The following is a 27,668-nucleotide window of genomic DNA, read 5'->3' as shown; positions in this document are numbered from 1 at the left end:
ATCTTGAAGATGATTAGTTTAATGCAGCACCAAAACAAACAAACAAAAAGAGCATATTTCCATTTTGGTTGAGAAAGGTTGGCAGAGTAAAACAGAAGTATGTGAAAAGAATTGCTAAGTGACAAATAAATAGGCTTAAGTTATTTAAACTGGCACCCAGCACAACTTAAACAGTATGTTTTGCATCATCTAAATTTCTAAATACCTGGAGTATATTTGTAAACATGGCAATCTAACATGTTATTGAACAGCACATTCACATTCAAATTAGCATAAACCAGGATTTACCAGCTGATTGCACAGTGTGAATGATAGTAACTAATTGTCAAGTCCGAAAGTTGCACAGATAATGGTTGCTAATGCGATTGGCGTGCTGCGATACGACTTACAGTAGCAAATCTGCGACTTTTCAGCTTTCTGCCTTTCCTTGCACAGAAAAGAATGAGTCTGGGATAAGGCAGTGTGGGCCGAATGGGCCACTAGAAAGGAAAAGAAGGGTGAGAAGGAAGAATCGAGCTGGAGCTAGGTTTGAGGGGGGTATGAAACTTTTCTTTCCCCCCCTGCAAGCCTGCACCTCTTTCAGAACAGCCGTCAATGGGGCTCCCTGGCCATTCAGCGCCGTACCTCTTATGGGACGCAATTGTTCGGAGGTGTGGCTCATTTCAGTCATTAATCTCCCCTGAATGGCGGCTTGTTACCCATTCTGTCTTTGCCCGGAGCCTGCAGGCAGCTGGTCAGTGAAAAGTAACAATGACTGCAGGAGGACAACGGGGCGAAGGCTTTGCTGCAGATGCTGCGTCCCCAACATTGACCTTGGTCATTTCCCTCCCAGGGCGGCTCACAGCAGGAGCCTGGCTTTCCCAGTGACTGCCATTGTGGGCGAGGTGGCAGCTACCTGTGAGATGTGTTCCTTCTTGGTAACATTTAGACCCAAAAGGCAATCACGGTGAGGGGTGGAAACTGAGGTCAGTGGCTAAGACAGCAGAAGGCAAACCATGAGCAAACAAACCCCTGGTTTTCAGGGCGGGATTGTAGGAGGCGACTAGGGGCTGCTCCTAGCGGGTTGCGCTGTGATCTTGGTAATCCCTCTGGGGACACAGATTTTCTGTCAGCCTCAGCTTTGCCTCCTTCATTTCCTCCATACCCTGGTCACTGGCCTGAGATAGGTTAGTGAGGACCACCAGGGACACTTTGGCCTAAGGCTTCTCTATATAGTGCTAGCTAGCCATCAACCTATTCATCTGTCTTCTGTATTTATCTCTATCACCTATTTCTTTTTTTCCCATTAAGTTTATTGGTACATTTTAGGTATAAAATACAGTTACATTCATCATTGGGACCTTGTACTATTACATGAGTATCTTGGTTCTTATTTTTTTCCCCTTCCCCTGCCCTCCCTTCACCCCCTCCACCCTTCCCTATTTGCAAAGACTTTGTTTCCATTTTTTTCCTTTTCTCACATTTTTTCCCTTTTTTCCTTTCCCCTACCCCTCCCAATTCCCTTGCTCTTTTAGACCTTTTCTTCCTGTTACACAATATCAATTATACATTTTAAAAATTACAGTATCAAGACCTAGGAGATATTACCACAGATTTTACAGAATTTAAAAGGATATAAAAAGCATATTGCAAAAATCTTTTTTGAAATAAATTTGACAACTTCTAAGAAGTACCTTGGAAGACAAATTAATGAAACTAACTCTGGAGGAAATATAAAATTTGAATAGCACCTATTAAAGAAAGTATATTCCTAGCTATATGACAACAGCAAGCTCATATACATTTTAACTGATAAATTATATCAAACATTTAAAGCAGAAAAAAGAAGGAACACTTCTCACCTCATTTTAGGAAATCAACATTGTGCTAATCCTAAAACTGGATAAAGATAATAGAAGAAAAAAGTATGAACATAGATAGAAATTTGTTTAACAAAACAAACTCTTAGAAGTCAGATCTGGCAGGATGTAGAAAGTGGTTTTGTTAGGGGGATGGCAGTGTTGGTTCAGCATTGGAAGATCCACCCCCAAAAGTCATCATTTTAACAGAGGAAAGGAAAAAGCCATATGATCCTGTCACTAGTTGGAGAAAAAGTATTGGACTAAATTCTACAGCTGTTCATGGTAAAAGCTATCAGGAGACTAGAAGTAGAACAGAACCTTCTCAACAGATTAAAGACATGTACTCCATACTTCCAGTGAGAATGCCTTATATGAATGGAGAAGATTCAATGCTTTCTCCTTAAGGTGAGGAACAAGGGCAGATATGCTTACTCTTTATCTGTCCATTAAACTTTGAGACCTAAGCCCCACCAAAATAGTCTGGCAATAAAATGACACAATTAGGATAGGATTGGCAAGGTAGAAGCAAAAATCTTTATATGTAGATGAAATGATCATCTACAGAGAAAATACTAAGAAATCTCTAGGAGCCCCTAGAACTTGTATTTGAATGTAGCAGGATTAGAAAACACAAGATATATATAAAAATTCAGGTCTGTGTATACTTGCTATAAATGAAGAATTGGATATTGAAATTTAAAAGTTATGTAGGAGTACAAAGGACCTAGAAAAGTTAAAAAAAAGTGTTGGAAGACGTTTAGAACCTAATTTTAAGACTTCTTCTAAAGCTACAGTAATCAAGGCAGTGTTGGTATAAGGAAAGACATATAGATCATTGGAATAAAACAGAGAATCTAGAAATGGAACCACACATATATGGTGCACTGAGTTTTGAAAGATTATTTAACATTAGCATTTTATAGAATACAAACTCAATTCAAGAGCTGAGGAAGAGATAGTGTTTTCAGCAAACGGCACTAGAACACCTGGTATCCATATATAAAAAATTAACCTCAACCCTTTATTTCCATACATGAAAATAACTTGAAGGGATCTATGAACCTAAATATGAAAGACTAAAACTATAAAACTTTAAGAAGTAATTATAAGGGAAAATGTTTATGAATTCAGGGTAGGCAAGAACTACCTGGGATACAAAAAACATGATGTATAAAAGAAAAAAATTGATAAATGAGATTCCATCAAAATTTAGAACTTTAAATGACATCATTAAAATGAAAAGTAGTCCTTAAACAGACCATATTTACAATGTATATAACCTATGACCAGAATATATAAAGAACTCTTACAGCTCATTAATAGGCAACCCAATTACAAAGGAGACATAAGAAGATGATAAATAGCCACTATAGCACAAGGAAAGGTGTGCAACTCTAGAATCAGAAAAATACTAATCAGTCCAGTAACAAGACTGAATTATACACTCATTAGGGAGATGAACTTAAAAGTTTTAAAAGCCTTGTCATGGCTTTTTCTGTTTGTTGGATTCTCCCCCTTTGCATTTAATTTGTCACCCCCAATGGATTCATTCTGCTGGGTTTCCTGGGGTTGTGATCCTCATTGTCTTTTCCTAGGGTATTGTCTAAAATTTTTTGGAGTGCCAGTTTGGTATTCATGAGGTTCCTGAGGTGCTCTTTATCATGAAAGTATCTTATTTCTCCATCCATTTTGAAAGATAGTTTTGCAGGATACATCAGTCTGGGTTGGAGGCTGTTTTCCTTTAGGGCTTGAAATACATCACTCCAAGCTCTTCTTGCCTTGAGGGTTTGCATTGAGAAGTCTGCTGTGATTCTGATGGGTTTTCCTTTGTATGTGATTTGTTTCTTTTCTCTCACTGCCTGTAGAATTTTGTTCTTCTATTGGATTTCTGGAATCCTAACTATTATATGCCTATGTGTAGATTTTTTTTTGATCAAGGCTAGCTGGAGTCCTATATGCCTCACTTATCTGTATGTCAAGTTCTTTCCCCCTCCTTGGGAAGTTTTCTGCCATCACTTCTGTGAACAGTTTTTTTATGTCATCTGCACTCTCTCCTATTTCTTCATTGACTCCAATCAGTCTTATGTTATTCTTCTTTGCATTGTCTAGCAGCTGCTGGATTGATTTCTCATGGTCCCTTACAATTTTAAAGCAATTTTTCTTTTCCTGGTCACTAATTGCAATCTTATCTTCTATATCTGAAATTCTATTCTCACATTGGTTCATTCTGCTGTGCAGACTTTCGATGGAGTTTTTAATCTCTTGGAAATCTGTTTGCATCTGTTTTATGGATTCCATTTGTTTCCTATGTTGGGATTCCATCATGTTCCTCAGATCCTCTATTTTTTTAATCTGTGTCCTCTCTTGATTTATTAATCATGTCTTGCACTATGAGCACAATCTTTGCTGTTATCTGAGAAATTATTTCTGATTTCATTTTTCCCAGATCCTCTTTTGTTGCCAGTTCAGAGAGTCCAGGTGATTGAGTATCAGATTGTTCCATCTCGATTCCCTTTGGGGTTGCTATAGGTGATCTGGAAGTCTGTTTTTGAGGCTTGTTTACGTGTCTTCTCATTTCCATGGTGTGGGGGTGTGTGCTTCTGGTGCCTGCATGGCTCAGCTTCTCTGCCCTAGGAGCGTGGGATGGTGGTGGGAGAGCTTCCTTCTGGGTGCTGGGACTGGCTAACCTTCTCTGCCCTAGGAGCATGGGATGGTGGTGGGAGAGCGTCCTTCCTATATCACCTATTTCTATCTGTTACTATTACCTATTTTTCTATCATCCATATCTATATCAATGTATATCACCTGTATTTATATACCACTGTAATTTATATCTAACTATACTATCTGTATTGTATGTTTTCCTATCTTCTATACTATCTGTATCATCTTTATCTATAAATATCTTTATCTGTCATCTATATTTTTAGCTCTGTTGTCTACCTCTATCATCTACATCTTAGATATCACCTAATAGATACTATTTAACATAGAAACACAGATTGGAGCATATACCACTGATCGCATCCCTGAAAGAGTGGATAGTCACAGAGAATAATGACTGAATTAAAAAGTATGGTCCTAGGCTGGGGATTTAGCTCAGTGGTTTCACCGCCTGCTGGGCAAGCGCAAGGACCCGAGTTTGATCCCCGGCACAAAAAATAAAAAATAAAAATAAAAATAAAAAGTATGGCCCAATGGTAGTAAATTGGAGGGGACTTGTCAAGGCCTGCATGTTCAGATTCTTCTCTGAACCCATTGTCACCAGCAATATGAATATTCGTTTCCTCTGGGATCAGAAGGGCACGTCTCACATGAAGGTCTTGTAGTAAGCTGCTTCAGGGGAGAAGGAAAGGAGGAACATGATAGGGACCTCGCTGCATCTGCTATTTTCTCAAACACCAAAGTGTCATTTTTGGGATGATACAACAGGTTTCATCACAATCATATTGAATGTGTCTTTTTCTTTTTGTTTTTAAGGAAGGACTACTTGTGGTTGACCCTGTAGTAATTATGATTATCAATAATAGTTGCTGCTGCTCTCGCTGCAAGGAGAAGCAAATGAGCTGGGTAATGTCTTTGGAGGATTTAGCAGCAGATTTGAGTAAAAGTGTTGGGTGATTCTAAGCAATGTACTGATCGACATCTCTTCTGATCAGTCCAGAAAGCATGATATTAATAACATGCCTTTAAGAAAAAGGAAAAAAAGGAAATGTGCAGTTCCCAGAAGCTCTTTGTGTCCACCAAGGTAGAGGCAAGTCAGTGTTAATTCATCTGGACAAAAATCAGTGTTTCTGAGGATTTCAAGCCAGGGGGAACAGACACACATATTCCTGCAGTGCATCGGGCACCTTACGACCTAAGGGTGAAGGCCGCATGCTGGTAATGGTGGATCAGGATGAAGAAAGAGCCGGAATCCTTGAGGACACTATCAGTTTGCCTGCCTCAGATCTCCCGTTCCACAAGAAGAATTAACATATTTTTAATTTAAATCATAGTCAAGATTTCTGCCACTCACTACCAAATTCATTTTATTCCAAAATCAACATTAAAGAGGGAAGATGATGGTTTATTTCTAAGTTTTCACCCCATCTGTATCCGTGCCTTTTGCTAAAGCATCAGTATTTTCCTGACTCACTGATGTGAGGCTGGACTTTGTGACTTGTGGGAGTCAATGGAAAGCTGGTGGGTATAGCCGACAGAGGCTTTCTGGATGGTTGTGGTTTGGGCTTCTTCCACTCTGAGATTGTGTCTCGTGCTCAATGTGTGATTGAAAAATATGGTGAATGTTTAAATTTTTAAAATCTATTACACTAAAAGACACATTGTTATTAATACCCCTTGCTTCAAACATGGTTATCGCATCATTCTTGCCTCTTATGGAAGCATTTCTGGAAGTCCTCTTTCCTGAGTGTCTAGTTGTGTTGTTGTGGATGTCTGATGTCCTGAGTTGATGCAAAGTGTTTACCTTTCACGGTCCATGTGGCCTAAGGGAAGAGTCAGAAGTCATATGATGCCAGATGCAGTGAATAAGGTGAATGATGACACATCATAATGCTCTTAACAAGCCTGCCTTGCTATTGAATGGCACTCAGCAGTGACATTCACTGTATTTTTGACCATAACTTCTAAAGATTTCCAGAAATACTGCATCAAAAAGTGCCAAGAACAATGGGATAAGTGTGTTTGAAGCCAAGGTGAGAATTTTGAGGGGGATTAATGGCAATGTGTCTTTTACTGTGATAAATTTTTTAAATTTAGGCATTCACCACATTTTTACTTATCCTGTGTAGCTGCTGGACCTGGACTAATGAGAGACAAAGAGAATGGCCCAAATAGTCAAAGGGAATGAGAGACAAAGTTGAACATTCTGCATTTTAGAACTTTGCTTAGCTGCCCCCAACCTGAAGAACCACCCAGCTGAGCCCAGCATAGGTCAGCTGGACTGCAGGCTGCTGGTCACTGAGCAGGTCAGTAACTGCTGTGGAAGCTGTTGTGACTGAGGGATGCTTTGTTTTGAAGTAATACTGTGGCTGATCAATTAATACTAACCAGTTTTATGGCCTAATTTTTTAGTTAGCAATGTGTTGTAAACATAAAGTTGCCTCTGCAGCTTGAGTTTTAAAGCCTGCACAGTATTCCAATGTATGCATTTTCCTAATTCTTTTAATTAATTTCTATAATTGGGCACCCAGGCATTTCTAGTGTCTTGCTAATAAGAATAAAACTCCATGAACATCTTTATATATGTCTTCACTCATGTCCCTGATGATTTCCCTAGGATAAATTCCTAGAATTGGAATTGCTAAGTCAAAACACACGCACATTTTAAACCTTTTAATACATATTAAAAATGGCCCTTCAGAAAGGTTGGAACAATTTCTTCTTCTACCAGAAAGAAATGAATGCTCATTTCCCTGAATCTTTCTGAATTACATAGTATCATGCTTATTGTTATTATTTTTGCCAGGTCTTGATAGTTGGTTGACAGTGATGCTGTATTTTTTAGTGTGTTACATATTTTGTTAATTATTTAAAAAGTTTCCTTCTCCTCCATCTCTCTCTCAATGTGAGGGTACAGCAGGAAGGTGGCCATCTACAAGCCAAGAGAAGAGGTCTTAGGGCACAACCTATCTTGCCAGGACTCTGATCTTACTTAGATTTTCCAGTCTCCAGAACTGTGAGAAATGAATGTCTGTTGTTTAAGCTACATAAGCTATGGTATTTTGTGACAGCAGCTCAAAGAGACTCAGATACCACTTAAATCCTCACTGAGTAATTTTAAGTGTTTTATTGTTGCTGTCGCTGCTGCTGTTGTTGTTTCATAGTCCTGGGAATCAAATCCAGGGCCTGAAGCATGCTATAGAGGTCAGGCGCTTACCCTTCCTCCAGTCTATGCTCCTGGCCTTCTCCGGATCCTGTGTCATCCCTCCTGCTCATGGGCATCTCTGCTGTGCCTGAAGAGGAGCATCTGCTGCCATCACAGGTGCCATGATGCCTGGCTCTTTGCTGAAGTCCAGGGTCCCTGGTTCCCAGATTCCTGCAGTCTGTCACTCCTGGTTGCAGCTCTCTTCTTGCCCTGAGACCCTTAGCAAGTCCGCAGGCCCATGGGGTCACATGGTGGGTACTGGGTGTCTCCCTTACTCCCCACACCCAGGCACAGGCACCAAAGGCATCCTCACAGGTCCTCATGTTAGCACCTCTTCCTCAGACCCTACCAGTCTCTTTCTTAGGCATCACACTGCCCAAGGTAACCCAGGTACCACTGAATCTGCAAAGCACTCTGGGCTCCAGTGTGGCTGCCTGACTCTTCCTGACACTTACCCTGTCCCTCAGCTGCTCAGGACTCAGTGGGGTACTGGAGAAAAGTGGCCACTTGAGGATCCTTCTCTCTGTCCAGTTCCTCTCCAGGACCCTGGGAGGGCTTTTCTTCTTTCTGTGAGCTGGGACTCCCTTTACCTCACGCACTGCATTCCATGATGAACTCTGTTGGCCAGTCCTAACTAAAGTTCTTGATCCATAAAATGTAGCTTTGGGAATTCAAGAAATCCATGTTCTTTATCTTTTGAATAAGTGGCTTTCAAGACGATTGTCTTTCCTTTTCCCAAGCTACTCACTATGGACCTTAAAAAGTTTACCCACCCTCTTCCTAATACATCCCTCAGCTTTAACAGGTGCAGAGACATCCAGAAATTAGGGAAAAAATTGCTTTACAATTTCCAAAATTACGATCCCCATCACTTACACACGCTGTATACATCTGTACAACACACACACATTTTATGACTATATTTTCTTCAGAAAGTTCAACATTCTAGAATAGATTCAAAGAAACTTGGTTTTCTTCATTACTTTTCTTTTGCTCAATTTCTGAGTTCATGCCCTGTCCTGCCTGCATGATCACTATCGCCCCTAAAGTCGGAGATCCTAAGTCAGGGTTGATTTGGGGGTGTTATACAAAAGATTGTCCAGGAAGGCAGATTTGAAAGTGGCAGATTGGAGCACAGGTACTGTGTTAGTTTATAACAAATACTGACTGAGATAATTAAATTACAATGAGGAAAGGGTAATTTTGGTTCATGGTTTTGGAAAGAGTTAGGACTTCAATACATCTTGTTGGGGACGACACAATTCAACCAAGTGGCACAACAGTGGCACGGTAACAGAAGCTTCCAGACCACAGAGACCAGGGTGGGAGGGACTGTGGCCTCAAAATATGGGGGTGTCCATCCTTCCCTCATACCCCTGAGATGTGCAGCACTCGCTCACCTGTCCTGGGAAGCTGCTTTCTCTGTGGGACAGGACAAGGCCAGATCTCAAAGTGCCACTGAAATTCAGGGACTCGCACTCCTCCCCCTCTGCAGAAGCCCTGTGGACACGGTGCTGAATGATTGCTTTGAAAGAAGTGTCATCTTCGAGCACATTGAGTTTCTAGGGAGCAGGATGTAGACCTGAAGCCTGTGGACAAAGACTATTTTTTCCTGCCAGAGAGAAATCCAGAAGGATAAAATTAACAATATAGAGGATTTTCCAAAAACCAGGCCAGCAAACCCTAAGCAAGGGTGTCCTGTACAGCTTCTTAGAAATGCTTCATGTTGTTAATCCCAGTTTTAATTTCTAGCCTTATTAAAGACTTAAGGCGTTATCTCCATTTCTCCCCACTGAAAAACCAGATGCCCGTAACGGTCTTTATTTCTGTCATTTTCCCACTGGTCACAGTGTCTGTGTTGCTTAATCTTTTTTATTTCCACGTGGATTAATGAGGGCTGTGTGGCTCTGTCTTTGTCCCTCCAATGAGTCCTGGGGACAGGCATCTGGGGGATTCAGCATCATTTCCCAGAGCTAGATTTTTGCTGTGTAGATAAACGCCACAGTGGAGGAGTAAACACTGGGCAGCCACCTTGCTGTAATGGGCCAGAATAGAATCAGCAGAACCCGCTGGATGGCTCCCAACAACTGCTTTTATGTGCCACCCATGGAACTTGTCTGGGAGCCTTTGGCAGCTACAAGCACCACGAATAACATCAAAGAACAGGGAAAGAAGAGCAATCAAGTCTTAGAGCCAAAAATGACCTTAGAGATCTTGTAACCAAACAAAGCAGAACAAAACAAAATAGAACAAAACAAAACCCCAGAGAGGTTATGTGAGTCTCTAAAGAACACAAAGTGGGTTAGTGAAAGAGATCTATTCTTAGGTATGCACCTTTGACTGTAGCTTTGCGAAGCTTTTGCAACCAAGTGTGAATATATGGTGTTCTGTTTTGGTTTGCCTGCTTTAAGGACAAATGCATAGTTAAGGAAGAAAAATTTCAGATTTCTGCCACAGGCTTGATTAAATGCTATGAAGATTAGCGATCTTGGTGAATATACACTTGGGGATGCCAAAATTATTTTTTTCTTACCAAACATTTATTTAAGGACATCTCAAAAGCATAAATAATCTATAACCTATTTTTAAAAAATTAACGTTAAGCATTTGAACAGAGAAGTGGAAAAAAGAATAACTATTAAAGGATATCATTTATAAGGGACAAAGTCTATGCGTGGTTTTAGAATGAAAAGAAATGGGAACGTTTTAAGAGCTTTGCTCTGGTTAATCATAATGTATTGGCCACAATAAAAGTACCCAGAGCTTGGTGTGGTGGCCCATGCCTGCAACGACAACATTCTGAGAGGCTGAGACAGGAGAAGCCCAAGTTTCAGCCCACATGGGCAAGACAGCAAGACCCTGTCTTAAGAAGGGAGTGGGGTGCTCGCTTTGGCAGCACATATACTAAAAAAAAAAGGGAGAGGGGCAGCCTGGAGATACGGCTCAGTGCAAAGGTCCTTGGTTCAATCCCCAGTACCAAAAACCAACCCATCAAATAAACAAACATCCACCAGCCAAACAAAAAAATCCTATCTGGAATTTAGAAGACTCCCCACACCTCGTGTTTTCTGCCTAGTGAAGATGGGGTGTGGTCACAGTTCTGCGGTACAGTGGATCTTGTAGGAGAAAGTAGGGGTTTGCCTGTGGGTGGAGCTGGTGTCAATGACTCAAAATTTCTCTGAGGCCAAAAAGGATGGTGGTGATATGGAAGTCAGGCTTTACCATAGGCAGTGTGCCACAGGAATACAGATTACCAGAGAAGATTGTAAGTAGAAGCCGTTAGAAGTAGGAAAACTGCTTGGTTCATAGAGGCCAGGCCTTTGTTGGTTGGTTTGTCTTTCTTGAGTCAGACTCAGAGTAATTAGAGGCCCAGAAATGCATGGTGGAGGGGACCTTGGTGGGCAATGAGCAATGACAGCAGTGCTGAAGCCCTAGAAGGTGTTGTGGAACCTGCATTTTGAAGTGTGACACTCCCATATCCCAAACCTTCATTTTGGGTTGTCAGCTTTCCAAGATGAGAGTTTCATTGTCAAGAACTTGACCTTCAGGGCCGGGGATTTAGCTCAGCGGTTTCACCGCCTGCTGCGCAAGTGCAAGAACCCGAGTTCGATCCCCGGTACCAAAAAAAAAAAAAAAAAGAACTTGACCTTCAGCTTCAGATAAACATAGTTCAAAATCGCACCCTGCTCTTTGCTACACATGTAGCTGAGGCCAAGTCACTCAACTTCTGTATGTGTCAGTTTCCTCTACTGTAAAATTGGGCTAATCAGACACATATGGTGCAATTGATGATAATTATTGCTAATTATGAGCATAAGAGCAAATATTCTTTAAAGTTGTTTTACAGTGAATGCAATCATTTTCATATCATTGTTTTGTTTGTTTTTTTAAAGATTACGATTGCAGATTTTACTAGTTGACTATTTTCCTTCCCTAGAGAATTAGGGACATCTTCCCTCCCTCTTTGCAGTTAGTTGGGGTGGAGGCCTGGAGCCCCGGTCTTGGTCTCCCTGCACCCCAAGGGAATTTCCACTCCGTGCAGCTTTCACTCTCAATTGGAGTCACAACCATGGCAGTCCACTTCCTGGATCTATCTGGAGTCTTAGCATCACTCTGTTCCAGTGGACAGCGCAGACTACTGTGGTTTCTTAAGTCAAATAAACCATGACTCAGAAGAAATGGTGGAAGTCAGCAGATAGTATCCAGAAAAAGGGCAGCTGTGGTCTAACCCTTGAGTAGGTCAGACAGTGACTGGAGTGTGCACCCAGCCCCCGGGGTGCAAATGAAAGGGAATATGTTCTAATGGAGCTGGCCAAGGTGTTCAAAGGAAGAAAATCTGTGTTATGAGAGACATTGCCGACATGGCCAGGTGGAAATGGAGAGAAGAAAGGTGTCCGAACACATGACAGTATCTTTTAATATACGGAAAGCTATCGCCAGGAAAGTAGATTTGATGTGAATGACTTCAACAAAAGCAAAAGATTCACTAGATAAAAGCTCTAAGGACAGAGATTTGGGCTTTATTATAAAGAAGAATCATTCAAGGATGGAATCAGTTGTTTTGGAGGTTGTAGAGTGAGTTTCCCATACCTGGAAGAGTGTAAATTTTGACTGCATGGTTTCTTGACTGCACTGAGGAGAAGGAAATCAGAGGTCTAGATGGCCCATGTGTCCCCCTAGCTCTTGGGGGAATGATGGCCCGTGTCCCTGCTTCTTAAACAAGCCCACGCCGTATTCCAGTGGAGACACAGTCCCCCTCCAGTTGAGTTTCTTTGGGCTGCCCTGGCTAAGAACACAAACTCAAGGGCTTAAAACAACACATATTTCTCCCTCAGCATTCTGAAGGCCAGAAGTCTGCAATCAGTTGTCAGCAGGGCTCTGCACCCTGCTCAGGGTCTGAGGGAGGAGCCTTCCTGCCTCTCCCAGCTCTTGGCAATTCTTGGCACATCTTGGCATGTGGCTGCATCAGGCCAATCCTTGTCCGCATCTTCATAAAGCCATCTTCTCCTCCTATAAGGACAGCATTTGTTGGGCCTGAGGCCCACTGTAAGTTCCAGCTCTTAGCATTCGAGGTCCTTCATGAGTTGCCTCTTCATGCTATTTGGTGACCCTATTTTCAAATAAGATCACATTCTGAGGTTCTGAGTAGAAGTGAATTTGAAGTAGGGGAGATGATCCAACATGCTCCACAATTCTAGTTTCGATTCTTCCCTATGCCTTTATTTTTAAAATTTTATTTATTTTTTATTAGTACATGTTTGCAGTACATAATGCTTACATTTATTGTGGGAGTTGGTATATGTACATAATACATCTTAATTCTTTTTTTTTTTTTTTGGTACCAGGGATCAAACTCGGAAACTTGCACTTTCGAGGTAGGCGCCAGAACCACTGAGCTAAATCCCCACCCCTACATCTTAATTCTTAATTCCCTCCCAACTTGGAAAATTTGCAAAAAAGCTCTATTTACATTTTTTCAGTTTTCTTCCATTTCATTGCCTCCCCTCCCTCTTCCTCCCTCTGTCTCTTGTTCCCTCATCCATCTGAAAAAGATCTCTTTATTTCCTATTTATCTGTCCTCTACTTTATTTTCTCGCTATATATGTATATAATCAAAATCAATGGTTAGGTTCAATGTTGACTTTATGAGGAAATTTGATTCAGTTCTTGACCAATTTGGTTTGTGATCAGAATCATGGAAAGAATTAAGTTCGTGAAGAAAAATATATAAATGTTGATATTTAAGCTGGTGTGTCTGACTTATTTCACTTAACTTTATGGTCTCTAGGTGTATCCATTTACCTATGACTAGCTCAAGTTTATCTTTCTTTATGGTAGAGAAGTACTCCATTGTGTGTAAATATATCATTTTCTTTATTCATTCATCCGTTGATTCCCTTTTCTTTTAGTCAGAATAGTCTGATATGAGATGTTGCTCCTCTTTCTTTTCCTGGAAATTTTCCAGGAGCTCATTGCCAACTGTTAGAACCCCTAGATTCTGAAGATTCTGCCTAGGGCTGGGGATGTGGCTCAGTGGTAGACGAGGGGAATCCAGCAATTCCAGGGGAAAAAAGCCATGAGCTGTCATGGCTTCTTAAAAGATCCCACATTGTTTGTGACTCTGTAGGCCTCTTGCGTTCTGGGGTATGTGGGGTCTCTGTTATCTACTCAGTTCCGACATTGTAGTATGACTGCAACCACAGCAATGCATAAACAAAAGAGTGTGACTGTCCCGATAAAACTAAAATTTCATATAATTTTTACATGTTATAAAATGTTTCATTCATTTGATGTTTTCAACCATTGGAAAAAGTGTAAATTCGTAGCCAGTGGACCACCCTATTTCTTTTTTTTTGGTAGCGGGGATCAAAGTTGGAACCTTCTGCTTGTGAGGCAGACCACCCTATTTCTTACAGCCAGCAATGACTTAGGAGACCTAAACCCTAAGGTACGGTTGCCAGCCAAGGTGCAGAAGGCAAGGATAGAAGTTGGCCTCAGGTGCAGCTGTACCCAGGAACCCCAGAAATACCAAGACCTCTCTTGTCTCTGCTTCTTTCTTCTTTTTAGCTGCAAGCTACAGTTTACCTCAGGTAGGAAGTGTGGTGGTCACTACATCTCATGTCTCACAGCTACAGCCATGGAGACTTAAGGGCCTGTTCTCTGTGTCTCAGATCTAACCAACCTGGGAACAAACCTCTGAGGCTGGTGAGTACTGAGGAGATAGGAGCATGGCAGACCCCGTGGGAATTCTAAGGGTGTGGAGGCATTTTCCAGAGAAGTGGAAATTTGAAGTGAACCAACAATAGCTGTCTCTCAGTGGTTCATAAAATTGTGGGGGGGGGCACCTTTTTTGAGGGGTTGGGTGGGAGATGGAAGGAAGCAGCTATACATTACAACCAGTTCCCAGGTGTGCTCTCATAGGATCTTTAGAGTATGTGCTGGCCTAGTTACTGCAGGGGTTACCTTTTGAGGACCTCCATCTTTGTTTACTAACACTAGCCCCCAGAGGTGTTTGTGGCCTGCTGGGAAGTGCTATGGCTTGGATCTAAAATGCCCCTCCGCCAAAGTCTCATGTGTTTGGAAGGTGATTGGACCCACTGATAAATTCATAGCTGGATGTGCTGTTAGGGGCTAGGGCCTGGTTTGAGGAGGTGGGTCACTGGGGATGTGGCCTGGAAGGGTGTATTCTCGCTCTCCTCTCCTTCCTCACAGTCTGCTTCCTGGTTGCCATGGAGTGAGCAGCTGTCCTCTGCCAGGCCCTTCCACCATGCCATTTCTGCCTCGAACAGACTTTGGACTGAAGCCACTGGAAACTGAGCCAAATAAACCTCTCCTCCTTTAAATAGTGGGTGTGGGGTAGTTTGTCCCAGTCATGGGAAAGCTGGCTAATAATGTGGTGACACTAAATAGTTTTCATTTGTGACTTCTATCATTCCTCCTCTTTGGGGCCCACAAGGGGATGAGCATCTTTCACTGAGACCCTAGCACTGCTCCTCTCTTCTTCTGGGGAAGTAGCTGCTCTTTGAGTGGAAGTTTAACCAGTGGTTTTCCCGTGAGATCCCAGCTGGAGGTCCTGCTCCTGCTTCTCTCATCAGGAGTGACAGCAAGGGGAGAAGGAGTCTGGACTCTGGAAAGTGCCAACTGCACAGCCTGATCCCAGGAGGAACCGGCATGGACCAAACACTGCATGGAAAAGCACCCGTGCAGAACCATGGAGCAGCTATGCTAATCACACTTTCTTCTCTCCATCTTTAACAGCAGGATGCTGCTTTGATTCCTTATTGAATGGAATGAGAAAAATGAGACTGCTGGGTGCTTGCTGGCAGGACTCATGGCAGGATAGTCTTTCTACAAAGAGTATCCACAGCCCCTTGGGCAGAGGCAATTTGCTAAAGAGGAAAACTAAAATATTAGCCAGATTAACTCATCCTAGAGCTGTCAGGTGCCAAGAAGAGAGCTGAGACTTGTGTGAAGATGGAACAAATGGCCTTCGTGGCCATGCAGTGCCAGGGCAAATGCAACCCACATTTTCAAAGTAGGCAACATTTGTCCCTTCCTTCTTTCTGTCCTTCCTTCCTCCTTTCCTTTGGAATCTCTTCCTGATATTAGCATCATCATTCATTCAGCAAACATTAATTGAAGGTCTAATCTGTGCCAACCATTCTGTCAGGGAACTGATTTGTGTAAGAAGAGTACAATGATTAAAGGGGAAACAGGGTCTAGGGAGATAATCGAGCCTATGAACCAATAATTAGGATACAGTAAATACTAGAAGAAGGGAAACCAATCAGGGTGGGCTTGAGAGAGGACATGACATTTGCTAGAGGCCCTGAGAAATGAATAGGCTTTGCCAAATTCAGAAAACAAAAGGCTTCTCTGGGCAGAGGGAGCAAAACTAGATGAGAAGGTGCAATGCTACCGGGAAGGTAGAGAACTGGTGAATAATTCCATGAGGTGAGACCCAGGGGAACTTGAAAGATGATGCACCAGGCAAGTCTGAAAGGCTGGATTGGAATCAGGCTGTCCAGGTTCTTGACACATATGAGGTGAACAGCTAATATTTGCTTAAGATTAGCAAGCACCTAATAGTAAAAGTGATAATGACAATAAAATAATAGCCATTTACTGAGGGCCTACTCATTTTTGTACACATTTACAAAGTATCAGAGAAGAAATAAAGAATTATGTAAATTTATCGATATATATCACATTGTATTACATCCCATCCAGCCATCCAGCCAGCCATCTATGCATGCATCCCTCTTCTCTATCTGTCATCAGTCTTCTTCTTATCTATGCACCTATGGAGGATGCACTAAGAGAGTAAAAGGCATAAAAAGAGAACCTCAGGCTTCTGTGACCTTGGGTCCTTCTGTAGCAGGACACCAAGGTCGGGCCATCTGCCCTGCCTGTACCAGCATCTGCTCTGGGGGGTTGCCACTCTGAAGACAGGACCAGGTCCCTGTGGGGTGCTGAGGTCAGCATCCTAGGGGGAAGTTTCCCTCCCAGGGGTCCACAAATGCCATTCACAGGAGCCCTCCTGCAGGGCAAGGGCGTGACCTCAGTCAGAGTTCACCATGCTCCGGTCTGAGTCTCGATCCTGGGATGGAGACAGCATCAAGTTACCTGGCAAAGCACGAGTCCTCTTTCAGAACAAGGGCTGAGTTGAAAGTGCTGACACTAACGCAGAGAACTTTACAGGTTTTGGAGGATGAGCAACAGCAGTAGGCATCTCTATGGATTTCCTGAGATGATCTTTTCACCTGTTCAGAAGGTCAGGTCACTGCCCGGGGCACAGCATCTGGCAGGTCGGAGAGGACAATACAAGGGAAAGTGTGTAACGGATCCTGTGTGCGGGGAGGGGGGAAGCTCTCTCTAGGGGCTAACTGGAGAGAAGGGCTCAGCACTCGGAAGGAGGTCCGAGTCACTCACATGCCTGAGCGTGAAGCAGACACACCGGTGTCCTGACCCTGCGCTGTCTGTCACCACCTGGGAAGAACAGCAGGTACAAGCCACGAGCACCACTGCCCATCTTGGAAGCCTTTTATTCGTCCTCCGATCTCCCTTCAGAGCTCCTTTATGAGCTGTAGAAAAATTTCGTCTCATTCTAGTCATGACTTCTTTTGGATTCAAAATTGCCCCAATTGATCCCTACCAGAGTGAGCTCAACCACAACAGTGACAGCTAACTTTTGAACACCGATGTATATATATATATATATATATATATATATATATATATATATATATATATATCTCCCAGGCACTATGTTGGGTACTGTACATCTGGTAATACTCTTCACAACACTGAAGTAGAAATGATTATTATTCCCCCTTTGCAGATGAGGAAACTGAGACACAGATTTGCAATCACAGATTACAACGAAAAGAACGTGCTTCTGGCTCTGAAGAGAATTTGGAAAAAAAGAGGCACACTGCTTTGAGTGAATTTGATGGCAGCTAGTTGAGATAGTCACACGATAAACCTCTAGGTTCATCAGTTTGAAAGGAGCAGCACCCGCTCTACACTTGGATTTGCCGTGGCAGGGGCATGCAAGTGCATTAAATGTGATGAGTGACCATGGGCAGAGGGCAGACGGGCAAAGTCTATAAGAATAGCAAGTGTGTGTGTGTGTGTGTGTGTGTGTGTTCTCTGACCCAGTCATCCCATTTCCTGGAACATCTCCTGCAAATCAACATCCTCAAGTGAAATGACATGCCTGAGGCTACACTGTAGCACTGTTTATAAGTAAAGGGTTGCAAACTACCCATTAATCTTGCTAGGGGACTGGTAAGTAGATCAGGGCATCTCCACAGTGGCATGGTGAAGGGCAGTCGTGCCCTAGGGACCCCTGAGGAACCCTAGGTTATGTTATCACATGCAAGAGAGCAGAAGAAACCACAATGTGTACGGTGTGCTGACTCTTGGGTTAAAAAATAATAGGTACATATTTACTTCTCTATGTATGAAGATACTCTGAAATATACATAAGAAGCTGGGGATTTAGCTCAGTGGTTTTGTCGCCTGCTGCACAAGCGCAAGGACCCAAGTTCGATCCCCGGTATCCCCCCCCACCAAAAAAGAAATATCCATCAGAAGTTTGCTTACCTTTGTGTGAGTACGTGCGTGGTGGGGGCAGGCAGTGAGAAAACGGGGACAGGGGTAGGGGACATGTGACACCTGTCTATCTATCTAGCTAGCTACCCACCTACATAGGGGTATTCAGGTTAATCCTCCCTTTCTGGAATACTTGAGACCAGAAGGTTCAGACTTTGGGCTTTCTTCAGATTGTAGAATATTTCCATTGACACAATTTCCACATCTAAACACAACCTTCATTTAGTTGCACGTACACTGCCTTATACACATAACTGGAAGGGAATTTTATTATTTTATTTTTTGGTACCGGTGATAGACCTTGAGACCTTGTGTTTGCAAGGCAGGCAGCAGAACCACCGAGCTAAATCCCGGCCCCCACGGAAGGTAATTTTAAACACTTATAGGGCACCTACAGTTCTACTGTGACCCATCCCATGAAGTCAGGTGTGAAATTCTTCACTTGCTGATCTATTCTTATCTACAGTTTTCACTAATTTCCCAGACCTTTTGTGTTTGGGTTAGACAGATAATTTGTTCTAGCAAATGACATAAGGCAGAAGGGGTGTGTACCTTGACCAAGCTTAGACAATTGAGTATCTGCTTTCTGCATACTTTTTGTTCCTGTTTCATGGCAACATTAAAGGCTACGTGTTTAAGAGAACTATAAGAAGGGGGAAGTCTAGGTTCCTGAGTTACTGCTTGGAAGAGTTTCCCAGTCTAACACGGATTGTGGCACAACACGTACAGGGAGGGATGTTTGTTACTGTAACTGGTATAACTTTGCCTAACTAATACACTTTGATACCATCCTGGCCAGGTCATATCTGGCTTTCCGTCCTTAGTGCTACTTTTGGATTTTGTGAGAAACACATGTTCTTGTGTATGAAAATTGACATGTCTTCTGCTTGTACAGATGAACCTTGGAAGGATTGTTTGTTTAGAAAAGTCTGCACAAATCCTTTGTCAGAAAAGTTTTAGGGAAAGGTGACCATGAACTTGTGTTAAGGTGATGTTTTTATATTCCAATTAAATAACCTGATTTAATGATCGCAGGGCATGAAGACAACCAGAAACAGCCTTGGGTCTTCTGATCTCAGCAGCTCATCAGTGCTAATAGCTCCTTTGCTACATATGGATGCAAATCACCAAATCTTATGCTTTATATTTAACCTCCATGGGCTGGATTTTCTTCCTCCAAGATAATGTGACAATGTCACTGGTCACTGTCTCTAATTCCTGTAAGTTTATGTCTCTATTTTATGTTCTGGAGGGAAGAACAAAACCTTCACAGTTAGAGAGGAAAGTAATGTTTCCTGTTGCTAATAATCTATGCATTCATGAAATATGTGAGTTTCTGAATTTCTTTCAAAGATACTGTGATTCAAAGTAAAGGATTTGGTAAACTATAATGGGTAATTGTGAGAAACAAGAAATTAAAAGGGAGTTGGAGGCTTTTTCTGTATTTCAAGTTTAAAAACAATTTGGTAACTACATCATTATAACTAAACTTTCACCTGCTACACATTTTCTTCTTTGTTCCAAAGGCTATTGTTTGTTTGAACAGAGAGGAAAGGAAGCTGTCAGAGGCCTTTTAGATGGTGCAAATGAGAGCGAGAATCGCAGGGGCCATGAGTGTTAATGAGAGAAAGAAATGCTGCTGATCAGGGAGAGGACTTGGTGGTAGCAACTTTACCTTGGATTTAAAAAGTGCTTCAGTTGCTCACTGGTGGTCATAAGAAAATGAATTACTTTAAAAAAATAAATATTGAGTGATTATTTAGATAACTACCACACTTTAGAATCTTGTGTTATGACTTAAACTTCACATTTAAACACTCAGACTATACTTAGAATTTCTAGATTTTAATATATTTTGAAATTCATATACATTTTGAAAAATATGTAGCACGTATACCAATAGATATAACTTTCTTTTTTTTCCATTAAGTTTATTGGTGCCTTTTAGGTGTACAATACAGTTACATTCATCATTGGAAACTTTTACCTTTACATGGGTATCTTGGTTCTTATTTTTTCCCCCTTCCCCTGCCCTCCCTTCAACCCCTCCCCCTTTCCTATTTACAAACACTTTGTTTCCATTTTCTCCCATTCTCATATTTTTTCCTTTCCCTTCTTTCCTTTCCCCTACCCCTCCCACTTCCCCTAGCCCTTTAGATCTTTTCTTCCTATTTCACTTTATCAGTTATACAATTTGATCCTTATTTACACTTTTAGTTTCTCTCACTAGAGAAACTTCGGTATTTGCACATGTGTGTCCTATTTATTTCACTTAAGAGGATGGCCTCAATGTGCATCCATGTAGCTATAAATGTCTCTAGTTTCTTGTTCTTTATGCCTGAGTAGTACTCCATTTTACAAAAAAAAAAATACATCTTCTTTATCCAGTCTCCAGTTGATGTGCACTTGGGCTGTTTCTAAGTTTTAGCTATCACGAATTGTGCTGCTATGAACATGGGTGCACATATATCACTGTGGTATGATTCTTTTAATTCTTTTGGGAAGATCCCCAGCAGAGGAATAGCTGGGTCAAATGGGACCTCTAATCCTAGTTCTTTGAAGTATCTCCATACTGATTTCCACAGTGGTCGCACTAGTCTGCACTCCCACCAACAGTGGAGAAGGGTTCCTCTTTCCCCACAGCCTCGCCAGCATTTGTTATTGTTTAGTTTCTTGATAGCAGTCATTCTTTCTGGGGTGAGGTGGAATCTCAGTGTTGTTTGCATCAATAGATATAAATTTCTTGCAAAAATAGGTAAGTGTGGTCATTTTTTCATCTATCAACTCACTGGAGTAATTAATGCTTATTAATCAATTTGCACAACACTTAATTTTCATAAATCAATCTACCATATAGTTTTCTCAATTAATAGCTCACTTTATTTTCAGGACAACAGTGCAGGCCAGGGATTATCATCCCCATTTTATAGAGAACTGAAGCTCAGAGAATGGCCCTGGCTACTGAGAGAACTGTTCAAGCCAGGAAACATGGGAAGCTGATGAGCCCCCAGGAACTATCTCAGGAAGCCCCCTCTCTTCTAGCTGTCCACCCCTCTCATGTAAGGTCATTACTTTTACTCTTGTGGTCAAGTTATTTGTCAAATTTTGTGCAAAGACTGCAAGTTCTTTGAGGACAAGGACAGTATCCTACTTACCTTCGTTCCCTGACCATATCTACTTTTTATGTTTCTGATAACTTAACATTGATGTTATTGACAAATGAATAAATAAATGCATAAATGACCTAAAACGAATCCCATGCAAACTTTTTTGGCAGTACTGGGAATTGAACCCAGGCCTCTTGCATGCTAGTAGGTGCTCTACCCCTGAGCTACATCCCCAGCCCCGCCCCCCTTTTTTCCTGGTACCGGGGATTGAACTCAGGACCTTGCACTCAGGAGGCAGTTGTAGTGCCACTGAGCTAAATCCCCGGCCCTCCTTTTTCTTATTTTATTTTGAGACAGGGTCTTGCAAGTTGCCCTTGAACTCATGATCCTGCTTCAGCCTCTGGAGTAGCTTAGATTACAGGCTGGCACCACTGTACCACTGAGTGAAAAGGTAACTAACTGTTCAATTTTTAAGAACCAGGACTTAATCTAACCGTGTTTCCAGAGTTAGTTTATGATGCTAACCACTGTTACCAATGGGGTGACTTTCACCTCAATTGTCTGATTAGCCAAGGGGCACGAGAGAGCAAGGGGTGGGATGTAAGGGAGCCCTCCTGGAGCTCCACAAAGGCTTTGGTAGCTAGACATGATTGCATTGCACTTGAGAGCTGTGATTGCTTTTTTAAAAACAGCTTTATTGAGATATAATTCACATATCCTTCAATGGTCCCACTGAAAGAGTATCATTGAACGATTTGGGTATATTATTAATTTTTTAAATGATGATTGTGCAACATAAAATTCGTCATCATAACTGTATATAAATGTTCAACTTGGGGGCACTAATCACATGTACAGTGCTGTGCAACAGTCACCATTATCTCTTTGCAAAGACTTTGCACCATCCCAAGCACAAACTCTGCAGCCATCGATCAATAATTCCCCCCGTCTGTCTACTCTAGGCTCTCATAACTTCTAATCTGCTTTCTGTTGTCTTTCCAGAGAGATCATATAGGTGGAATGATACAATCATACAATATTTGCATCTGGTTTATCTCACTTGCTGTAATACTTTTAAGGTTATTTCCATGTGATTGCCTTTTGTTAAGACCTGCACAGTTCTCAGGTCTACCTAACTCCCTCCTTTCCCTGAGCTACTCAACCTCCTGAGGGCAATACTTGACCTCATATATCTTATCCTGGTCTCCACTCAGGATGGACGGGAATCCATTATCTAGGATGATTGCATAGAAAACCCAACTATAATCATTCTAAGCATCTGTCTTTCTTGCCATATGGGGTCCACTTTACATCCATATGTGTTACATTCTTTTGATGGGCATCATCACTTTAAATTTGTAGATGTTCCAGTTATCACTGCCTTTCAGCTCCAAATTCACTCTTCTAAATTTTGCTCCATAATGTTGGGACTGAGGTTTTGCAAACCACATTATCCACATTCCTTGCAGGCTCCACGTGAACCAATCCCAATAGGCTGAAGTGGAAACAAAATAAAAAGCTAAGGTGGAAACAAAGAACTTGCTCTTTCCTGTCCAGTCCCCTTGCACAACACCCAAGCTTGCCTCTTCATTCTGGCAGCAGCAGTTCCCTCCCACAGCAGAAGCTACGTCAGGCACCCAGGCTCCCCACGGTTGCAGATCAGCTCCTCACCCTTCTCCTTCTGTGGGAAGCAGCTGGCGGGGTCACCCTCGGCACAGCCAAGCTCCAGCCCATGCAGTCTCCTTACAAGCCAAAGACACCAGCACCAGGTGGGCAGGCCCCTTCCTCTGAGTTGTGCGCGTTGGCTCTTCAGAGTCCCTGAATTCTAGGTTTAAAAAATCTCTTTCTGTTATGCCCACCAGCCTTCAGAGCGGCAGCGGCTTCTTGCAGTTGCTACTTCTCTCTTTGACTTTTCAGTTACTTTTTTTTTTGGTACCAGGGATCGAACTCAGGACCTTGTGCTTGCGAGGTGGGCGCGGTGCCACTGAGCTAAATCCCTGGCCTAATAAAAAGAAATGTTAAGTGAAATCATTCAGACACAGAAGCTTAAATATTGCATGGTTTCTCTTATATGAGAAACCCAAAGTATAAATGAATTAGAGGCAGAAAAAAATACAGATATTAGGAAACAGAGAGATAGAGCTTTCACAAATAGGAAAGGGACCAAGAGGTGGAGGGAGAGGAGAGGGGGCATCAAAGATTTAAGATGTGGGCTGCGTCTTGCGCCCCTCGTCGCGCGCAGGCGCGGACGAGCCATACGCATTCTACGCATTCTACGTAACAGACGGTGAAGGCTACGTGAAGAGTGGGGCAGCTGGGTTCTGCAGGCATCACGACCGACCGACCGACCGGAAGACCGCCGCGAGACCGCCGCGAAGGTGAAAGCAGCAGCCAGGCTGAGAGGCAGGCGGGCTGAAGTATCCATTGTAGGAGCGTCGGGCTGGATTTTGACCTCGGGTACAGATGTCGTGGAAGAATCTCACTGAATTCTTCAACGGTTGATAACACTGAAGATGATGAAGATGAGGCCACTGTGGAGTTGGAAGGGCAGGATGAAAACCAAGAAGGAGATTTTGAAGAGGCAGATACCCAGGAGGGAGATACTGAGAGGGAGGCATATGATGATGAAGACTTTGAAGGTTATGAAGACATACCAGATACTTTGTCTAGCAAAAATAAGGACCCAATAACAATTGCTGATGTTTCTGCACACCTCCAGAACAGTTGGGAGAGGTATTATCTAGAAATTTTGATGGTGACTGGTCTGCTTACCTATATCATTAACTATATCGTTGGGAAGAATAAAAATAGTCGCCATGCTCAGCCCTGGTTTAACACTCAGAGAGAGCTTTTGGAGAACAACTTTTCCTTAGTAGGGGATGATGGAACTAATGAAGCCACAAGCACAGGAAAATTGAACCTAGAGAATGAGCACATCTATAACCTGTGGCATTCTGGTCGAGTGTGCTGTGAGGGCATGCTTATCCAGCTGAGATTCCTCAAGAGACAAGACTTACTGAATGTCCTGGCTCGGATGATGAGGCCAGTGAGCGATCAAGTGCAAATAAAAGTAACCATGAATGATGAAGACATGGATACATATGTATTTGCTGTAGGCACATGAAAGGCTTTGGTGGGACTGCAGAAGGAGATGCGAGATATGAATGAATTTTGTAGTGATACCTAAGTGTGGAGCAAAATATGGGCTGCCAGACTCTTTGGCCATCCTATCAGAGACGGGAGAAGTCACAGAGGGAATGATGGATACAAAGATGGTTCACTTTCTTACACACTATGCTGACAAGATTGAATCTGTTCATTTTTCAGACCAGCTCTCTGGTCCAAAAATTGTGCAAGAGGAAGGTCAGCCTTTAAAGCTACCTTACAGAAGCAGACATTATTGTTTACATTTAATGTGCCTGGCTCAGGTAACACTTATCCAAAGGATATGGAGGCTTTGCTACCCCTGGTGAACATGGTGATTTATTCAACTGACAAAGCCAAAAAGTTCCAACTCAACAGAGAAGGCAAACAAAAGGCAGATAAGGACCATGCACAAGTAGAAGAGAACTTCTTGAAACTGACACATGTGCAGAGATAGGAAGGTGCACAACCTCATCGTGAGGAGAAGAAAAGAGCAGAGAAGGAGCGAATTATGAATGAGGAAGATCCTGAGAAACAACGCAGGCTGGAGGAAGCTGCTTTGAGACGTGAGCAAGAGAAGATGGAGTAGAAGCAAATGAAAATGAAACAAATCAAAGTGAAAGCCATGTAAAGAAATCCCTGCGATCTGAGTCCTAATGCCACCTGTAAGCTCTGAGTTTGTGGAAAACAAAAAACCTGAGTCCATCTCATCTTAAATTTCAAACACTCTTGGCAATTGGGAAATTGTATTTCATCATCTATTCTGCTGTTGGTTTGAAGATTTATAGAGATTGTAGACACATTGAAAGGGCTCTATTTCTGTATTTTTCTTCTAGATAAGCAAATTATTTTGATTATTTTATAAAAGTGATATATAAAATGGGTAGTTTTAAAATATTTTAAATTATAACATGAGTCAACAGTGCTTTTAGTACTTCAGTGTTTGAAAACTATGAGATTTATGGATAGATAATTAGGTAGTTGCTTTTTGTTTAAACTAGGCAGTTGGAACAGCTATGGAAATTGACTCTTAAACCAAGATTCCACAAATAATTATTGGATTTGCACAATAAACATTGCTTGGTGTTTTCTTCTGTGTCTACATTAAACTTGTGCAAAAGTAAAATTTAGAACACTGTGGTGATGAAATGTCAGGAACTCAATACTGTAAATGTTTTATAGGTGTGAGGGTCTGGTGACAGTATTATAGGAAGTCTGTAGGTGGTGGGACACCGATGTATACATGGAAAACTAGAGATAGGTAGAAGAGGAGTACAGTTTTCTTCCTACCTGATAGTATGAGTTAATGACAATGTGAATGCTATATGTTAAGTGGTTATATGTTTATTTTTCTTGAGCCACAAATGCATGGAAAATTAACTGCTTCACCCAGATCAGCAATCAGATCATTGGTCTGTGCGCAGTCACATTTTTCTTCTCAGTCACTGCAACCTATTGGATGCTCATGGAGAAGCTGTATTCTCTGTATTATGGCTGTACCTTTGCTTCTCCCTGTACATTGCTCTCTTCCACTGTTGAGGCTGGTTATGGTCTTTCAATGAAATGGCCAAAAGTATGCATAAATATACTTTTTAAAATGATCTTTCCTAAACTACAGAGAGCTCTTTCTGCCTCTTGAGGAAGAAACTCTCAGGAGAGAGGCCCATCTATCTGCACGAGCATTTGTCTTGTTCAGATCTCTGCATCTTATGAATGCTTCTTACTAGGAAAGCATTTTTTAAATTACTGCTTGCACCAGGTAATTTTTGCTGGGGATTGGAAAGCGTTGGGCTTTGTAGTGGGTATGGCGGGTGGTGGGATTTTCTTTGTTGATGCTTTATGTGCAAGTCTGTTCTGAAGCAATAACAATGAGTTGCTGTGAAAACAGCATGTGCTGATGTCTCTGCAGTTGCATGGGAACTTTCCATATGGTTTTCTCCAGGTTAAGACAAATATGTAAACTGGGAGATGTGAATGCAATAATTTTTAATAGTTCATAAATTTAAGTTATTATAGTGACAAATATAACACAAAATTTGATTACTTTAAAACCATATAATTCTAGAATTAGAATTGTTTTACAAACCTTTAAAATACATTTTAGAAATCAAAGTTGATATGCTTAGCTATCTCTTGAGTAGCATAAGCTTTCTTAAAATCCCACACATTTGAACCATGGCAGCTAATTTTGTATTTAAGCATTCATATGAACTACCTATGGATATATATTAAATTGATTGACAAAAAAACGAAAGAATTAAGATGTGTCACATGTACCAGCTCCCCACAATGAGTGGAATTCCTATGTATTGAAAACATGTACTAATAAAAATCAAAACAAAGAGTTCTCATTTTAAATCCTTGGTTATGACATAGCTTCTCCCTTGTTATAGCTCAGATGTGGTTTGTCCCCTCCAAAATTCATGCTGAACTTTGATCACCGGTGTGGCTGCATTGAGAGGTTGTATTAAGAGACACCACTGCCTTTCTCATGGGAGAGGTTCATCCCCGAGGGAAAGAATTCTTTATTTAGAACATGGGCTGTAATAAAGTGTGTCTGGCCCTTCGCCCCTCCTCTTGCCCTAGTGTACTTGCACCCTTCACCATGCTATGACAGTATGTTCTAATGCAACAGGAGGCCCCCATCAGAAGCCAAGTAGATATTAGCACCATGCTCTTGGACTTTCCAGTCTCCAGCATGGTGAGCCAATAAACCTTTCTACTCTATAAATCATCTAGTCTCGAGTATTTTCTTATAGCAATAGAAAACAGACTAAGACAGCGTTATTTTCTCCTGACTTACATACAACACATAAACACCACACACATACCACAAGTGTGTGTAGGGTTAGGGATATCAATCTTTCAAGTACTTCATGGTTGTCTCTAGAGTGAGGTAGACACTTAGAACCTGAAACCTCACTAGGGTCACTGCAGAACAGACCTCTGGTGGGAATAGGAAGTAGAAGTTCCTCCAGGTCAGGAACATTTTCTTTGTTGAGAATATAATTTTGAAGAGGCCAGAGAGAGTGGTCCAGGAGAGACAGTCCTGGGCAATAGGGGAAATTGATTTCCGATGAAGAATCTCAT

The 27,668-nt window shown here is 41.9% G+C and overlaps 1 pseudogene; it reads left to right on the top strand.

Moving 5' to 3' along the window:
• The first annotated feature begins 594 nt into the window (after positions 1 to 594).
• On the top strand, positions 595 to 25,488 carry LOC101711126 (PAT complex subunit CCDC47 pseudogene; annotated as a pseudogene).
• Positions 25,489 to 27,668: the final 2,180 nt, after the last annotated feature.

The sequence above is a fragment of the Heterocephalus glaber genome, unplaced genomic scaffold (assembly GCF_053883595.1).
Source record: "Heterocephalus glaber isolate CG9 unplaced genomic scaffold, H.glaber_assembly_v1.0 deba00000122, whole genome shotgun sequence".
Classification (NCBI taxonomy): Eukaryota; Metazoa; Chordata; class Mammalia; order Rodentia; family Bathyergidae; genus Heterocephalus; species Heterocephalus glaber.
The sequence above is the reverse complement of the archived record's forward strand: the minus strand, read 5'-3'. Positions and strand labels throughout refer to the sequence as shown.